Below are 18,736 nucleotides of genomic sequence, written 5' to 3' on the forward strand. Positions count from 1 at the left end.
GGGATGAGTGTTCAGACCCCTGGGCTCTCACTTGTGGGATGCCTCAGAGTTCTGTCCTCTCCCCCATGCTTTTTAACATCTATATGAAGCCACGAGGAGAGATCACCAGGGGGTTTGGGCTGGGTGTTCATCAGTATGCGGATGATACCCAGCTCTACCTTTTTAAAATCAGAACCAGTGAAGGTCCTGTGTGAGTGTCTAGAGGCGGTTGGAGGATGGGTGGTGGCTAAGAGATTGAGGCTGAATCCTGACAAGACAGAAGTGCTGTTTTGGGGGGACAGGGGGCATGCAGGTATGGTGGATTCCCTGGTTCTGAATGGGATAAATGTGCCCCTGAAGGACCAGGTGTGCAGGCTAGGAGTCATTTTGGACTCACAGCTGTCCATGGAGGTGCAGGTCAATTCTGTGTCCAGGGTAGCTGTCTACCAGCTCCATCTGGTATGCAGGCTGAGACCCTACCTACCTGCACACAGTCTCACCAGAGTAGTGCATGCCCTGGTTATCTCCCGCTTGGACTACTGCAAAGAGCTCTATGTGAGGCTACCTTTGAAGGTGACCCAGAAACTACAACCAATCCAGAATGCGGCAGCTAGACTGGTGACCAGGAGTGGTTGCCAGAACCATATAACACCTGTCCTGAGAGATCTGCATTGGCTCCCAGTATGTTTCCAAGCACAATTCAAAGTGTTGGTGCTGACCTTTAAAGCCCTAAATGGCCTCGGCCAGGTATACCTGAAGGAACATCTCCAACCCCATCGTTCAGCCCGGACACTGAGGTCCAGTTCCGAGGGCCTTCTGGCAGTTCCCTCACTGCGGGAACCAGGTAGAGGGCCTTTCGGCAGTGGAGCCCGCCTTGTGGAACACCCTCCATCAGATGTCAAGGAAATAAGCAACTACCTGACTTTTAGAAGACATCTGAAAGCAACCCTGTATCGGGAATTTTTTTATGTCTAATGTTTTACAATTTTTTATGTGTTGTAAGCCACCCAAAGTGGCTGGGGAAGCCCAGGCAGATGAGCGGGGTATAAATAATAAAATTATTATTATTCTGAGGTAGTGTATCACTGAATACCAAATGCAGTGTTTGCATTCATGATCTGCAAGGCTGACCCAGGAAACAGTGTTGCCTGGGGCAGACCACAGTGGTAAATGGCACCTTTCCAGACCCTCAAATTATTTCAACACCCAAGGCAGAAAATTCCCAGTAGTGCTTCTCTTTGGGAGTAAAAATATAACAATTAATTAAATAATTAATGATTTATTGCCCTTTCTTGACATACAAAATCAGCTGCCTGAGGCAGACGCTCACTCTTCCTAATGGCAGGGCCAGCTCCAATGACCTACTTGTAGGCTTCCCAGAAGCATCTAGCTGGCCACTATGAGGCACAGAATTCTAGAGATTCTCGCTCTGACACAGCAGGGCATTCATTCATTCATTCATTTCACCTATGTCCCAAGTTTGAAGATGGCATACAGTACATGGGTCTCTTCCTGTCAGGGGTGTAGCATTGGGGGGGGGCAAGGGGAGCTGTAGCCATTGGGTGTATGATTTTCAGGAGACGCGAACCAGGTGCCGCCCCCCCCCCCAGGAATCCTGTCCCACCCTGCCTGCTGCTGTGGGTCGATCCTGAGTAGGGCTGGGCAATACCTGGTTTTCAACATTGTGATATATCAGCAGTTAAATATCGCAATGTACTGATGTATCACAATATCTGAAACTGCCCAGCCCTATACTGCTCCTTTGCACACGAGCCAAAGGAGTATGGGGGCTTAATCAGCTGAGGGGCAGGCAGCCTCCCACCCGTCCTCAGCTGATGGGGGGGCTTTAAACTGCTCCACTGAGGCATGGGCAGATGGACACCTGCCCATCAGTCAACGGAGCAGTTAAAGAAGCCTTCAGCTCACGTGAGCCAGGGGCAGGGGGCTTGATCAGCTGAGAAACAGGCTTCCTTAAAGTGCACGCCTCTCAGCTGATCAGGGCAATTTGAGCTGGTGATACATCACAGCTCCCTGGCTGCCACCAGCACAGCACAGCACAGGTAGGCAGGCAGGGGTGAGGTGTGCTGTGCTGGCATTGGCTGGGGAGCTGCAATGCATCACCAGCTCAAAAAGGGTGAAACCGGTATTGTGGTTACATTACATCACACCGATTTCAGACCATTAATTGTAATATCCCCCAGGTCTAATCCTGAGGGTCATCTAGCCCAGTGCAGGAATCTCAGCTAAAGCATCTATGACAAATGGCCACCTAATCTGCTGAAAAAATTCCAATGAAGGAGGGTCCATAACCTCCCAAGTAGCAGTGCCAACTTGAATAAAACAGGCTGGGACAGGTAAGTCCTGTCCTGCATAATCAATCACAAGACACGACACACACCATTTGAATGGCAATACCCATCAACTTGGGGGGGCAGCCCCCTCAAATATTTTATAGGGCCCTGAAGGGTCCTCAGCCCCTAGGAGTTGGCTCCTATACTCCCAAGGGAGTCCATTCCACTGTCTAAAAGCTCTAACTGTCAGAAATTTCCTCCTAATGTTTAATCTGAATCTTCTTTCTTGTAACTTGAAGCCATTGGTTTGAGTCCTACCCTCCAGTGTAGGAGAAAACAAGCTTGCTCCATCTTCCATGTGACAGCCCCTTTCTAGACCCTTGATAATTTGGGTTGCCCTCTTCTGCATACATTCTAGCTTGTCAATATCCTTCTTAAATTGTGGTGCCCAGAACTGGATACAGTATTCCAGATGTGTCTGACGAAGACAGAATAGTATTGGACTTCCGGGTTAGCGCCATCGGCAATGGCGGTGTTCCTCTGACCGAGAGGAACCTGCTCCGCGAAAATCGGGTCTTGCCGCCGCGGCGAAGGTGGAGACTCTTTAAAAATCCCAGGCGGAGGAAGCCTGGGAACGTGGGATTCGGCTGACACCAGGAGCGCCTCACCTACTCGCGGGGATACCCTTTTTCGGGGTCCCGAAGTGAAGTGGGGGGAGCAGCGCGGTGTTTTGAATCAACCGCTACTTTTACGGAGTGAAGCCGCACAGCCGTTGCCGGAGAGCGCTGACTTTTTCCTGTGGACAATTGGACTCTAAACAAGTATCCGTGAGTAGAACGGAAAATTGGATTATAAAACTTCATAATTTGGCATCGGAGTGGGAAGGTCTAAACAGGAAGTCCACCTCCCGCTTTTGTAAATAGTTTGAAGCAAAGACATCGCAAACTAAAGTCTGGAAAGTCTTTTGTAAAAGAGGAAGTTTTAGTGATTGCTTTTTGCAAAACAAGTGCCCTACTGGAACAGCTTCATGAGAAGATGGATTTGATGACCACAGCAATTGATAATTTTGGACAAACAGTGAATACTTATACTGAACCTGTTCAGGGACTGACTCAAGAATATGCTCTGACGGGGCAAGCTGTGGAGAAGATAAAGGAGGAGGTTGTTGATGAACCTCAAGTAATACAAGTCGAGAGAGCTGTGGCCCTGCAGGAACATAAGTTGTTGCCTCTGATGACTGAATCTGGAGTGGGCCAGACTTGGAGAGATGGAGTCCTCTTGGGATTGGAGATGGCAAGTTGGTCAGACCCCCCTATGCAGGGATGTCCTGGCTTTTGGGAACTGGTTTTGGGCCAGGGAGAGTCTGGAGTGGTCGAGGCCCTTGACTTTGGAGGGACATTGAAGTATGCTTCGGAATATTTTTTGGATTTTGGTGCTGACTATGGAGAATGGGCTGACCTGTCGAGAAGGGATAAAGACATTTTTAGATCGTTTCCCCGAGAGCCACTCCTCAGTGATAAAGGAAGGAAACCAAGAACAAGACCAGTTGAAGATAAAGTGCAGGTACAAATATGAAGAAGATCTGCAGAAGGGACATGGAAAAGAGTTAAGAGCCTCGGACATAAGATCACCAGGTTGATGGACTAGATGGAACAGGCAGAAAGGACTGACAGAACCCGAGACCAGGAAGAAGAGACGGTGGATGAAGATTGGAAGAACTCTAAAAATTCATTTAGAGAAATATTGCAAAATTAATGAGTATTAGAAAAATCTTGGAATGAAACTATTCGGCTTTAGTAAAAATGTTATAAGGAGTTATGTATAAATATGTTTTTAAGTTTTAGGGTTTTTATGGTAAGATAAGGTTAAAGTAAATTAAGATAACAAAAGGATAGAAAATGTAAAATTTAAAGTCAAATTGTGTTAAAATAAATTATAGAACAAAAATTGAGAAAGATGGAAAGGATTTGCTGAAATGGCTAATTGAATTAGAATACAAAAAAGGGAGGTGTGAGGAGGTCGATGAAACAAGTAAATGAAAAACGAAGATATGGAAATTGGATGTGTTTTTAAATGTTTTTGCTTTTAAATGTTTCTTTTTTTTGTTCTTCTTATTGCTTTGTTATCATTGTTTTTTATTGTGGTTTTTTTTTTTACTATTTTTGAAGTATTGTAACCTTTTATTGTCTTCTCTTCTCTTTTTCCCCCTCTTCTTTGTAATTTGTTAAACTTTTAATAAATATCATTTTTAAAAAAACCAGAATAGTACTATTACTTCCCTTGAACACTAAACTTCTGGTGATGCAGCCTAGAATATCACTAACTTTTTTACTGCTGCATCACACTGTTGGCTCATGTTAAGCATGTGGTCTACTAAGAATTGTAGAGCCTTTGCACATGTACTACTGGCAAGCCCGTGGGACGCGGGTGGCGCTGTGGGTAAAAACCTCAGCGCCTAGGACTTGCCGATCGCATGGTCGGCGATTCGAATCCCCGTGGCGGGGTGAGCTCCCGTTGTTCGGTCCCAGCTCCTGCCCACCTAGCAGTTCGAAAGCATCCCTAAGTGCAAGTAGATAAATAGGTACTGCTTTATAGCGGGAAGGTAAACAGCGTTTCCGTGTGCTGCGCTGGTGCTGGCTCGCCCGAGCAGCTTCGTCACGCTGGCCACGTGACCCGGAAGTGTCTCCGGACAGCGCTGGCCCCCGGCCTCTTAAGCGAGATGGGCGCGCAACCCCAGAGTCGGTCACGACTGGCCCGTACGGGCAGGGGTACCTTTACCTTTACTGGCAAGCCAGGTGTCCCCGGTCTTACATTTGTGTAGCTGCCTCAGTGCAGAACCTGACATTTGTCCCTACTGAAATTAATTTTGTTAGTTTTGGCCCAGTTCTCCACTCAGTTAAGGTCATCTTGAATCCTGATTCTAACACCACTCCCAGTTGGGTGTCATCTGCAGATTTGATGAGCATTCCCTCAGTTCCTTCATCCTTTTTAAAGATGTTGAACAACATCAGGCCCTGTGGCACCCCACTTCTCACATTTTTTTTCAGGATGAAGAGGAACTTTTAGTGAGCACTCTTTGAGTTTAATCAGTAAACCAGATGCAAATCCACCTAACAGTCCAGCCCACGTTTCACCAGCTTCTCCACAAGAATATAATGGGGGACTGTCAAACCCTCACCCAGTGTGGTTCATGGCTGAGCATGGAGCTGAACCCTGGTCTCCCAGGTCCCAGCCCAACCCTCAAGCTTAGGTCCCCAGATGTTGTTGGACTACAACTCCCATCATGCCTAGCTAACAGTAGTAGTGGTCAGGGATGACGGGAGTTGTAGTCCAACAACATCTGGAGACCCAAGGTTTTGAAAGGCTGCTCTGACCACTACACCTCTGAACTATAGGTATTTACATCTCTCAGGTGCAACCCATTGCACTCCATACATTTCCGTTAAATACCTGAGTAGTGTTGTTAGTTGTGATGAGGAAGGCAAGTCTTGACAAATGAAAGAAAAGCTTAAGCCCCCCCCCCCCCGCATCCCCTGACAAATGAAGAACACAAACTGACAGCCAAATGAGAAATCCATTCTAGACTCTCCTCAAAATGGATGAACCTGTCAGTAATCTCCTTGGACAGATAAGAATTACCAATAAGCCTCTACAGAGAGTTTGCTAAAGTTTATTTTTTTTTAAAGCTAATAATAACATAGGGGAAGGACTAATGTCAGGCTGATGCATTTGAAAGTGCTCCAGGAAGTCATTGCTTTTCTACAGCATACAGCAGCAAAATAAGAATGTTTTACATTAATTCTATTTTAAATTGTTATGATTAAAAACATAAGAAGAGTCTTGCTGGACCAGGCTGAACATAAGTGGCTCAAATGGTTTGGACAGAAGAAAAGCAAGACAAGACTAATCAACAGCAGCACCTGAGGAGCTTCTTTTAAAAAATATACATATACAGTGGTACCTCTGGTTACATACTTAATTTGTTCCGGAGGTCTGTTCTTAATCTGAAACTCTTCTTAACCTGAAGCACCACTTTAGCTAATGGGGCCTCTCGCTGCTGCCGCGCCGGCGGAGCATGATTTCTGTTCTCATCCTGAAGCAAAGTTCTTAACCCGAGGTACTATTTCTGGGTTAGCGGAGTCTGTAACCTGAAGCGTATGTAACCTGAAGCGTATGTAACACGAGGTACCACTGTACTTACCCTAGTTTATAACAGACTAGCATTTTCTGAGTTAATAATGATAGAACTTATATTAATGTTATAGTTAACTGTCCAGCATTTTTCAAACTAGTGCTGGGTTGAAATTTCCATTTATTTGTCCCATTTGCAGGTGGCAAAATGGGGAGTAGGTCCTGGTGATTCTCAGGGGGTGAATTTCACAGGCGGGGGCAGACTGACAGCCAGTAACTTTGTGCCCCCCTCATAGAGGGGGCATTATGGTGGCTGTGAGCCCCTGGATGCTGAAAAGAGCACCGTTGCCATTGCTAACACCATTGGCAGCAGGAGGGGGGGAGCAAAGGGGGGAGCATTTCCCCCGTTTTCATTCATGAAATCCCACCCCAACTCAGCCAAGAGTTCAATAATTGAACTCCTAGCCAGAGTTTCAATAGTTTAGTTTACTTTTCTATTCTTTAGAGCCAGGATGGTGAGGCACTTCAGTGTGCTCTCTTTCACTCTCTCTCTTTTATTTTTTTTACTTGGGTTTTATAAACAAGAATAATGTTATACAAATAAATATACCAAGTTTTCTCATGTCATTTGTATTTCACAAAAAAATAATAAATGTGGAAAACTATCTACAACATATGTTTCATTATTAGTGATCAATGTATAGATTCATGGTTTATGAATTGGTTTAAAAAATAAAGAAGAAGAAGTGAAGGGGGAGAGGCGAGTGGGGTGGTTATGCTTCTGGTGGTGTGTGAGAAGGGTTGTGTCACTGTTGCTTGTATAGGTTATCTTACTATTCACTCATTGCATTTCCTTGGTGGTGAGAGAGGTTGGGTGTGGCTTAGGGTGTGGTTGGTTGTCTTTGGTTGACTGTCGTGAGAGTTGTTTTTGTGTGTGAGTGGAGTGCGAGTGTGTATTTTTGAGTCAGGTTAGCCAGCCATTGTGAGCTCTGCTACCTCAGCCAACACCATATGGCTTCACTGACGTTCTCATGTCCAGGTAAAGGCTACTGATTGCTGACCAGACTGAGCTTTCCAGCATAAATGTGCAAAACGTTCAATGATGGCTTTCATGTTACCTTCAGCACCACAGAAAACAAAAACAAACCCCTGCCTGATAGAAGTATTATTATTTCAGTTCTACTTCTAGTCTGCTGAGGTGCTGTGAGAACAGAACGCTAAGCCAGATGTGCCTGACCCAGTAGGACTCTTCTTAGGGTCCCCATAGGTAAAGGTACCCCTGCCCGTACGGGCCAGTCTTGCCAGACTCTAGGGTTGTGCGCTCATCTCACTCTAGAGGCCGGGAGCCAGCGCTGTCCGCAGACACTTCCGGGTCACGTGGCCAGCGTGACAAGCTGCATCTGGCGAGCCAGCGCAGCACACGGAATGCCATTTACCTTCCCGCTGGTAAGCGGTCCCTATTTATCTACTTGCACCCGGGGGCGCTTTCGAACTGCTAGGTTGGCAGTCGCTGGGACCGTGCAACGGGAGCGCACCCCCCCGCGGGGATTCGAACCGCCGACCATGTGATCGGCAAGTCCTAGGCGCTGAGGTTTTACCCACAGCGCCACCTGTGTCCCCATAAAGCATCATATTTCCAGCGCGATGAACTTCCCCAGTTGCAAGCATTATGCAAACCTTCCTTATTCCAACTTTCCCTGGGAAAACTTGCATTTTACTGCTGAATCAGAGCAAACAACAGTTGGGTTTTCTGTGGGCTGCCATTCAGTGATGAAGTGCATGTTTTCTTGGGGGAAATGCAGGAACAAAAAAGAGAAGGAAAGGAAACTGGTTTGGACATGGAGCTTTAAAGCCTGGACATGTGCCTGAAAAGCACAGTGCAAAAGGAAGTCTGGATGAGCCCTTAGTGTCCAACAGTCATACAGCTAAATCTCTACAATCTTTTGGGTAAATGTGCCAGTGCCAGAAGGCGAAATATGAAATAGTACCATTCTGGGGGCCCTGCAGCCTTGGTGCATCCTCTGGTTTTGCCCTGAGTCCCTTGAGTCAGGGAGCCAGCCATAAGTGCCCTGCTGGCAAGTGGGGGCCTCAGTCCTCGCCCCAGCTCTCCCCCCTCCAGGGGGGTCGTGGCAGCTGCAGGGGGGGATTCCTGCCTGCATCCTGAAGGCATCTTCCCCTTCCCAGGCTTGTTCCACATCACCTGCTCCCTGAACTTGACAGTTCCCATCTGTTCCTTGAGGGATCGCTCCTACTTGGTGTTGCCCAATGAACACTGACTGAATGGCTACCTTGAGAGCTGCGACCCTGCGCACCTGGCGGAGGAGATGCCCAGGGCGCCCTTGAGCCCCGCTGGGTTGGGGGCGCGACTCCGGAGCAGAAGGAAGAGCCAGAGGCCCAGTCGCAAGGGGGTCCTCCTCGCCCTCTCCGCCCTCCCAGGCCCCACAGAGAGGGGGCCCTGGGCCCGGGCCCCGCTCCCTCGCCGCCTGAGCCGAGGGCAGGGCTCTGCTGAGGAGCCAGTGCCGCCGCCGCCGCGCCGCGCCCAGCAGCGCCAGCGCCGTCGCCGCTGCGCACAGGAGCGCGCCCGCCGAAGCGAGCGCGAGAGCGCGGTCTGAGGCAGCCCGGAGCCACGAGCGAGGGAGGCAGCCGCGGCAGCGGCACCAGCAGCAGCAGGGAAAGAGGCGCCTTGGCCCCAAGCGCGGGACCCTCCGCCCAACAGCCGCCCTTCCCTTCCCTTCCCTTCCCCGAGCGCCAGGACCGCCAGTTCTTCCTCTCTCGGTGGGGCTGTTTCCTCACTGGGGATTCGCGCCACTCCGACCCGGCGCTTCGCCGCTTCTTTGGCTTTTGCCTCCTCGCTCCGCCCGCCTCGCGCCTCGTGTCCCGGAGCTGCTCTCCGCTCCCTCGGGGCCGCCCGGCGCGCCCCGTCCGGGGAGACCCTCCTCCCACCGCAGCCTCTTCCCCAGGTGAGTTGCGCCTCTCCCGCACTTTTCTCCGGGGCCGGATCCATGGAAGCCCCCGCGACCGCGCAGAAATCCCCCCCCCGCCTTCTCCCTCGGCTTCCGCGCTCCGACCAGCTCCGTCCTCCCCGGAGAAGCCGGTGGGGTCGGGGAGCCGGGGCAGGGAAGCGCCGCGCATCTCGCCTTGGCTGCCCTCGCGGCTCCCCCTCGGGGCGCTTCTCCGGGGACTCACTGGGCGCCTGCCTTCCCCCTCGCGGGACGCCACCCCGGGGGGGACTGGAGCAGGACTGGGAGGGAAGCTGTGCGAGCACGTGAAATGACCCACTCCCTTTCTTCCGATCTGACAGGCTCCTTAATAGCCAACCCCCCAAGAACGGGCAATTAAGAAAAGCCACTCCAGGGGCCCCATGGACTATAGCCGAGGGGGGCAGTTCCTCCCAATTATTGAAAGGAACAATACTCAGCTAACTGAAGTTCTGCCCCCCAGCAGAAGCCTGCCCCCCCCACAAAACCCTGCCCCCCGTAATGTCCTCTTTCAGGGCGGGATTTTGACCTGTTATGTCCGAAGAAAGGCTGAACAACTTTTGGGGTGATCTTCCAAAAAAAGCTCAACAACAACGCCCCCCTCCCCAAATCCCACGAAGGACCCTTCTATTTAAGGCAATGGAAGGGCTGTTTGGAGGAAGACCCTGCTCCGGGGGGGGGGGGAATGCCGCTTCCGTCAGATGCAAGCAGGTTCAGTTCTGCGAATCACAAAGTTATGTTGTGCTGCTGAAACCTGACAGGGAGTTTTGTCAGTGGTGTGATCCCTTCCTCTCAACAGCATTTTTTGAAAAATGGAGACGGTACTGTTAAATGATTGCCAAAACAGTTGTTTTTTTAACGAGAGAGAGAGATTTCCAGTGATATCTTACTTGGATTCAGAGATGCAGATCTATTACATATATTCGAATAAGAAGGTGTGGTGTGGCATTTTACAACTTGAATCAAAATTTATTTGTTCACTTAAAGTATGCATGCGTAGTTTCTTCCTCTTCCTTCAAGTCACATTAGTGGTGGATGCACAAGTCAGTAGCTGTGATGCGGGCTGGGACAGACCCAAACAATATAATAGAAAGTATGGGTGATCAAAAGTCTGTGCCACCTCACCTATTGCTTCAAATGTAGGTTAAATAAAAGTTTGGGAGTGTGGTATTGAGTCAGAAAGATAGCAATCCCAACTTACAGGAATTCAGATCAACTGCCTGTTTTATTATCAGTTATCCAATATAACAGGCTATTGGCTCATTTTAGCCTTTGACCAAAAAGAGACCACCAGCAAACCTGGAGACAGGCAGAGTCCTGTGTTCACCAGAGACCTCTAACCTAGATTGTAACTATGGGGTGTTGCTGACATTATTAGGAAGTTCCTGGCCCATATAGGCAATGCCTCTAGACCAGTGGTTCCCAACGTTTTTTGGCCATGTCCCACCTAAGCATCTCTAAAATCCTGATGCCCCTCCCCCATGGCATATAATGCTTATTATTCAAAAAGTGAACTCCTGTTCATGTGGAGGAAGCCTAAAAGGACACACACTGTTAATAACTCATCCTTGAATTGCCCCCCCAAATCTAATTGCCCCCCCCCCGTGGGGCATGTGCCCCATGTTGGGAACCACGACTCTAGACAGATTCCAAAGAGCAACACCTGAATCTTAAATTGTGTAAACACAACCTAAAAAACAAGCATTGTGTAAAACCTACTTCTGTGTAGAAGTATACAGATTGTGCTCTCCCAACATAACCATCCCATTGCCTGCTACTTGTGCACCTAATAAATAGCTGTTACACTAATTAGCTATTCATTGCAGGAATACAAAAAATGTTCAGCTGTTTAAATGTCATCAGAAATTGAGTGAATGTAAGCATAGTATAGGAGTGCTTTGTCAATTTTAGAAAATTAATATTTCTTATATGTTTAGTATTATGGCCAGTTGTGGCTAATCTATTATTACTTCTCATATATTATTTGCTTTGTTTGCAGCAAGTTCTTGTACAGAATACACAGTGCATAGTTTGAAGTAGATCGGAAGTTTCTGGCAGATAACTATTTTAACTTCTGCATCTCTTCCTACTTACTAACTAGTCTGTAACTAGTCTGTAACACATTAAAACATAATGTGACAAGGGAAGGTTTGTTGTTGTTGTTTCTGCCATTTAAAATATCTGAATATCTGAATATGAAAACATTTCATGATGGCACACTAGAATGCAGTTTAATGATTCACGGAATGAAATCACAATGCTTGTGAAGTGGACTCACATCCAACACTACAAAAGGCAAATGTAGGGCAGAATTCAGTCTATTGTGAACACTTTTATCCCACTGATTTCATTGGGAGGTTATTGAAAGATATCCTTAACTTCTCCATAGAGAGGATTACAAACGTTTTCAATTTCAGATGAGTCACACCCTTAATTAGCACCTGATAGGAGCCTTTGTAGCCTAGTTAGTATTACCAAGTATAGTTTGCTCATTTTGAAACAAAAGTTGAACTGGAAAACCTGTTGCGTAGCTCTCAGAAGGTGAGACTGGGACCCCGCTTCTTCATCCCATGGGAATCATCACCGGGGCAGTGCCACAAGATTCACTGCTGTGTAGAAATGCCACCAAAATTCAACAGATTCAGGTCTGGAGATGAGCTTTTGTAGTGCTCATCTCAAATGAAGGAAGGAAGCCTTAGAAGTTCTTCTCTGGTTCTGATGAAAATCAAAGGTAGAGAAAACTTTATGGTTGACTTCGCCTTTGAAATGCTGCACCCAGCACAGCTGCTTCTGGGTGGGCAGGTGGGGGAACCTCCCCATATAACAGAAGAGACCCCTAAAGAAGAGCCCAAATTGATATTACCAACCACCACCACCACAGCTTCTGGAAATCTTTTAGACTGGTTGTTTAGAAAGTCAACATAAAATGAAAAATATTCAGGGGCATTTTTTAAAAAACAACAACAACCCCAAAATAAATTATATGTATATCACTGAAGTTGATGTCATTGAATTTGACCTTGTCCAGGAGATCTTCTCAGCCTAACTTCTGCACTACAGTGCAATGCTTTTCAGGCCCTCCTAGGCAACACAAGAGATTAACATAGAAGGAGAAATACCGTAATAATGAAGGAAACAAGACTAACAGAAAGTTGAAACATGCAGGAAACTTTAAGTTGTCGTCATCATCATAATCTATTAAATTTATATACCATCCTTCATCTGAAGATCACATACTCAAGGAAATGAGCACTTAGTAGAACAACGATGAACTGTCATTAGAACATATATCTCCAAAGGGGTTTTAACAATCTGAAATACAACAGTACTGGGAAGGGCATTTCAACAGAATTATAATATCTAAGATACTGCTATAGACATTTGAATGGAAACAGCAGTATTTCAAAGGACAGAACATGCCTAAAATGGAATGTCAGCAGCTAGCATTCCGAGAACAATGGAAGTGTCCCTGCTGGTCTGGTACTGGTTCTGATGCTGAATGACAGCATATTGTAAAATGAATACAATGGTATTGTTCAAATAACTCTAAGTACCAAGTAGTACCTTCAGTGGAATTACAAAGCCATAAACTTTTCCCCAATTGGAGAGATGTTTCAGTGGACTGATGGACCTGATATTTGATAATAAGCACTAATGTGAGTATCCTGGAAAGTTATCTTGGCGGTGTGGTGGACAGTTTACTGGAAACACTGTTTCAGTGTAGAGCAGTGATCAACAGTGATTGGTTTTTTTTAATGTTGCTTTCATGTTCATTATTAGGAAAAGGACTGAAAACAGAACAGCAAGTATCATAATGTTTTAAAGTAGATTTGTGGTGTACCCCATTTGGAATATTATGTGCAGTTCTGGTTACCTGATCCTAAGAAAGATGCTGTAGTGCCTGAAAAGTACAGAGAAGGACAGTTAAACTGATAAAATGTCTTTTCTTAGCACAAAGATGTGCAGAGCAGTCCGACAGAACAATCTTACACCAGATCCCTAGATGCACTGCAGATATACTGGCACAGCAACTGGCAAAACCTGTTGGGTGATATCTGGTTTTCAGCGTTGCCATGTAACACCAGCTAAACATCACATCTGAAATAAGGATGGAGCTATGTAGAGGCATTGGCTGGCTTCACTCTTTTTCCTGCATAGTGATTTTTGCATTGCGCGCACGCACACACACACACACACACACAGTATATTGCCAGGTCAAAAATTATGAAACCAATATCACAATATGAACTTCAGCCTGGTTTTGGATGATATATCGCACAGCCATAGTGCCTACTCAGCCTTGTGGGAAAGGGGAAAGATATAAGTACATACATACCACATAATTTCCACCACAGTCCACCAAACATGGAGGTGCTGGCAATGAATACTGCATCATATACAGAAGCAAAGGCAATCAGTGACATCTGGGTATGTCCACAGCACACACCCCATGCATCACAGCACACCATGGTAACACAATGATGATATAGCAGATGGACTCTTCTTTTAAAGAGATTTGCAACATTTATGACTGTATATGTGAGATACTTTAATAACATTTGTGAGGACCTTAAGTATACAGAAAGCCAGTGGGGGATGAATGATTTAGGCTGCAATTCAATATATACATTTACCTGGGAGTGAGTCTAACAGAACTCAAGGTGGCTTACTTCTGAATAGATGTACCTGTATATAGGATTTCACTGTTACAGTTCTGTTAACATTTCACCAATTTGGGTGTGCACATGAAAATAATAGCTTGAGGACAAAGAAAAGTTTAGAGTGAGAGACCAAAGAACAGGCACACGCCTAGCAGTCCTGGAAGCAGGTGTCATTAGCTGTTCTTAGGGTGATCGCATAGTATGTCTTGCAGGCTGCCCCAGCTCATTTTCACACAATCTGTCACTGAAAATAGTTCAGACCTTTTGCCTCATACTGTGTTTTGTCAGGTTGCCCTTGATCAGCATCCCAACTTTCTGGTTTCTTTGTGCCAAAGTGAATGCTTCATTAAATTGAAACTAGCTTTCCTCCAAAATCCTTCACTCTGTTAGAACAGTTATCAGGTGATGCTCCACATCTTAGCTCCTTATCTTTTGTCACCTCTCCTCCATTCTTAGCAAAATCTTCCCTTAAAATGAGAAACAAGAGGCGGAATTTGCAGACACTCATTCTTTCACTACTGATACCATCAAGACCAGCCCAGCCAGGGCAGCAAATAGTATAGTAATTCATGTACTGCTATATTAATTTACAACTATGGGGATCCATTTGCATTTTCTTCCTTGTGTACCAAAATGTATTGGACCACCGCTGGACACCATGTTCATTTCTTCTGAGGAAACAAGTTTCTGGTCTTACACACACAAGCTTTGTTATTTCATAGTCTTGCAGAAGGAATTTAGATGGTCTCTGGATATTTCTGCTTTGTATGCAAACAGGTGAAAGTGCTCAGTCAATCACAAATGTTTTGTGTTGGTTAGAACTAGGTTTTAACCCATATGGCATAACTGCCTAAAGTTGTGGGAGAGGCAGTGTTAAATGGAACAGTAAACACAATGTTTATGTTGTTGGGTGAGTGGCTCCAGCCTTCCTTTATTATTATTATTATTTTTAAAAATAGATATAGTTACAAAGTGGCAGATGCAAGCACTCTCTTGTTACTAATGAGTTTGCAAAAACTAAATAAGGGCATTAGTGTATAACATCCTAAGTGAAAATAACTGCTGACTCCTGATGTTGAAGCTTTTAAGAGGCTTGCTTTTTAAACCAGCATGTACTTGAGAAATGGGTCATGTGTACAAAGTATAGTTGACTTCTTTCCTTCTTCATATCCCTTGGAGTCTTTGTAACTTGCTGGACAAAGCTTGGATAAATAAATGTTTAACCCTATTAAACTTGTTAATTAACTTGTCAATTTTGAGTCAGGCTTCCTTATAGCCAATCTCCTGCTTAGTGAGAAACCAGGAAGCCTTTGCAATCTGCAATACGGTTTTTCCTTTTTCCTTCTCCTTTCGCGTCACAAATGGCTTAGTACCAGGCATTAGCAAAGGGGGTAAAGCAGCAAAGAGGGATTATTTTCCTTCTCCGATGCCTATTGTGAAGTGATAGAAAAGACCACAGCCATTCCATCTTCCAGTCTTTTGTACATCCAAGAGGAGTCAAGGGAGGGACAGGATCTTATTTCACTTCATGCTGGGCTTTTGTAGAAGGCCCTTTGCCTCTGCTGAGTAGAGCCCAAGGGTCAAAATACAGAGGTGGTCAAAAGCATGTAGGCTCCAGGAAGCTTCTCATTTCAGTAGCTAGCTTTTGCAGAATGCTGCTGGATGCTTGAGATGGGAAGCTTCCTAGAGCTTGATCAGAGAAACTTGGGAGCTGCACAGTCCCTTCCTCCCTCTAGGCGTGGGAGCATCACTGGGCTTGTTCACTGATGGCAAGGAGCCTCGGAGCAAATCAAAAAAAGCCATTGTCAGTGTTTGTTTGGCTGTATTTGAGCTGAGTTTGGCATTTACTATGTGGACAAAAAAAGATGAAACATGAAGACTTAATTTAGAACACTTTTTTTTTGGTGGGCCATTCTCAAATTGACCGGAGAGAAATTTACTCAACCGTTTCAAGGCAACATGCAAGGTTCCTGTACAGTGGTACCTCGGGTTACAGACGCTTCAGGTTACAGACCCAGCTAACCCAGAAATAGTACCTTGGGTTAAGAACTTTGCTTCAGGATGAGAACAGAAATTGCATTCCAGCGGGAGGCCCCATTAGCTAAAGTGGTGCTTCAGATTAAGAACAGTTTCAGATTAAGAACAGACCTCCAGAACAAATTAAGTTCTTAACCCGAGGTACCACTGTATAGTGGAATGATGAATGCTAGTTTGTACACCAAAGATGTCTGTATACGAGATGACTTGCCTAGTGAAATAAGTTAACAGCAATTTCAGTGTGTTTTGCACACATTAACAATTTTCTGAAACATTTGTTTAAACAATATGTTTCTTCATTCCTTTCTTCAGTGTAAAGGGTAAACTTGAAATGGGGCCTTACCGAGGCAAGAGACTGTTCCTTTCTTGTCCTGCTTTGTGGGTGTCCTTCTGAAACATCAAACTTTCATTATATTTAATTATTGATTGGAAGCATTTTTCATGCCAGAGCAGCACTTTACACATAGTGAAATCACTTCTCTGGAGAGAGGAAATGTTTCAAGTGATTCTTGGGTTGATTTCAGTTTTGCAAATTGCTTTATTGTGTACCCAATAAACTTAAAGCACAAAACGATAAGCACGATGATTATGCTACCATGAATGACGTGGGTTCTAATGGCCTAATGCACTGAGCTTTAATTAGTAATATATATATAAAAAATTTTACAAGAGCAATATTGTGAATGAAATGTAGATGAATGTGACTTTATATCTGAGTTTCCCAGAAGGTTTTAAATGGATTCCTGCTTCTGATGTGTGTCTAAATAATTAATAGAGTCGCTTCAAGGTTTTGGACAAACAAGGCTATTGGCTGCTAGTAAAGAAGAAGAAAAATGCCTTAGAACAGTGTTAAGTGCTCCCCTCTTTTCATGGAAGTTTGAGGTTTGGGGGCAAGATTACTGAGTTTTAGTTGCATTGAGTGAAGAGAGCACTGGAAACTTATGATGTCTTTATAATTTGCTTTATTTACGAATATTCAAACAAAGCATATTACAAGTAAATAAGTACTCCTTCAGCAGACAGTCTTCAATATTTATTTCCAGTGAAAGCCCCTGTACTCGTTTCATCTTATTCTACCTAGAAACTCTCAACATTCTCCTCCTCTCTCAAATTCTATCCAAACTTGAACTGATTTTAAAGATATTATCTACTCCCTAAGACTAGTTGGACGGCATCATTTTTCCAAACTCTGCTTCATATTACATCCAATAGCTGGAGGGAGATTTCAGGCTATTCGGGGAACATTTCCTGTTATTACCTCCCACTGGTGAAGCATGAACCAGTCAGCAGAGGCACCCAGGGGTGGGGCGAGCATTCCACAGGGGCAGGGCAGTGAGCATGGGGCATAGCCACTCACGGTGAGCGTCCCACAGGGGTGGGGTGCCGATGTCACCTCCCCTCAGGGATGACACCCGGGGCGAACCGCACCCCTTTCCTCCGCCAGTGCCAGTCAGTCTAAGAAAATAATCCCTGCTAGCACCTGTAACAGTGCTTTCAGGGCTGTGATGTAGGAGGGTGGGGAACCCCATGGGAGCTACATGCCAGGGATGGACAGGGCCAGAGACCAATGTGGGTGAATCCGAGGCCAAAGTGGGTGGAGTAATGTATGTGAAGCTTTCCTTGGTGCAATAGGCTGATATCCAGTCGTGAAAAAGGTCAGAAGTTTACACAAACATACACACACCTCTCTGTCTTCCAGCCTTGCAAGCAAGGGTCCATTCCAGCCAGGAGGGTGCAGAGCAGGGCCAGTGAGAGGTGTGGTGTGAGGAGGGGTTGTGGCTTAGGAAGGACCCCAAGGGATGGTCAGAGGGGTCTAGAGGACTCCCTTTGGCCCCTGTAGAATATCTTCAGAGGGGAAAGTTACACAGCCTCTTTCTCTTGCCATTCCTCCTCCCAAACTGGCAGTCTTCAGCATTACTATTCATAGGTGAGGGGGACCCACCAGAATATTGTTTTATTTATTTGTGCATTGACATATTCAGGATCAGCACTTTCCCAGAAGTATATCAAGCTGGTGTCCAATGTACAAAATATAATAAAATTTTTTTTTTAAAAAAAAATTAAACATAATAAAAAACTTTAATAAATTGTTGCATTAGACTGTTTGGAGAACTCACTGGTGCAGAATACAGCGACTTGTTTACCAGTTGGAACCAGAACCATGAAATAAGATAGATAATGGTTGGAGGCTGCGGCATCTTTCGTTTAGAACTCTTCCTTCTTTTCAGTGCCAAGTGCTGCTTAACTGTCTGGGCCTTTTAGTTTGCTTGTTTCTTGATGGAATCTTATCTGCTTTGTGATCAGTTTTATTCTTTGGTATTTATTGTGGATATTATTCTTGCAACCTGCTATATGAGCTTCTGCTGAAGAGCAGCTAATAAATAATTTAAATAAATAACTGTAAAACCCAGCTTGCCACTTAGAAACCAAGAAGGCAACAAGTGACCACTCCATCCTCTATGTGGAATGCAAGTGCTTGTTTCATAAATTGTATGTAGCGCTGCACAGACTGGAGGCAGGCAGATGTTTTCCCCATCTTCAAGAAGGAGAAAAAAGAAGATCCAGGTAACAGCCGACCAGTGAGGACCAGGAAAGGTCCTGGAACAGACAATTGAACTCATTTTGTGATTACTAAGACCCAGCATAGGTATCTTAAGCC

General features: G+C 45.5%; 2 protein-coding genes across 2 annotated transcripts in view; one reads left to right on the forward strand and one right to left on the reverse strand.

Annotated features, from left to right (window-relative positions):
* Positions 1–18,736, reverse strand: part of PTPN3 (protein tyrosine phosphatase non-receptor type 3) — a 261,139-nt gene that overhangs the window by 223,012 nt on the left and 19,391 nt on the right. The window lies entirely within an intron of this gene.
* The window catches only part of LOC128400250 (poly(rC)-binding protein 3-like), a 285,355-nt gene continuing 275,673 nt past the window's right edge, over positions 9,055–18,736 (forward strand). Inside the window, exon 1 of the mRNA XM_053362382.1 lies at positions 9,055–9,361. The gene's annotated coding sequence lies outside the window, so the exon portion shown is untranslated. The remainder of the gene's footprint in view (positions 9,362–18,736) is intronic.

Source organism: Podarcis raffonei, chromosome 13 (assembly GCF_027172205.1).
Source record: "Podarcis raffonei isolate rPodRaf1 chromosome 13, rPodRaf1.pri, whole genome shotgun sequence".
Lineage (NCBI taxonomy): Eukaryota > Metazoa > Chordata > Lepidosauria > Squamata > Lacertidae > Podarcis > Podarcis raffonei.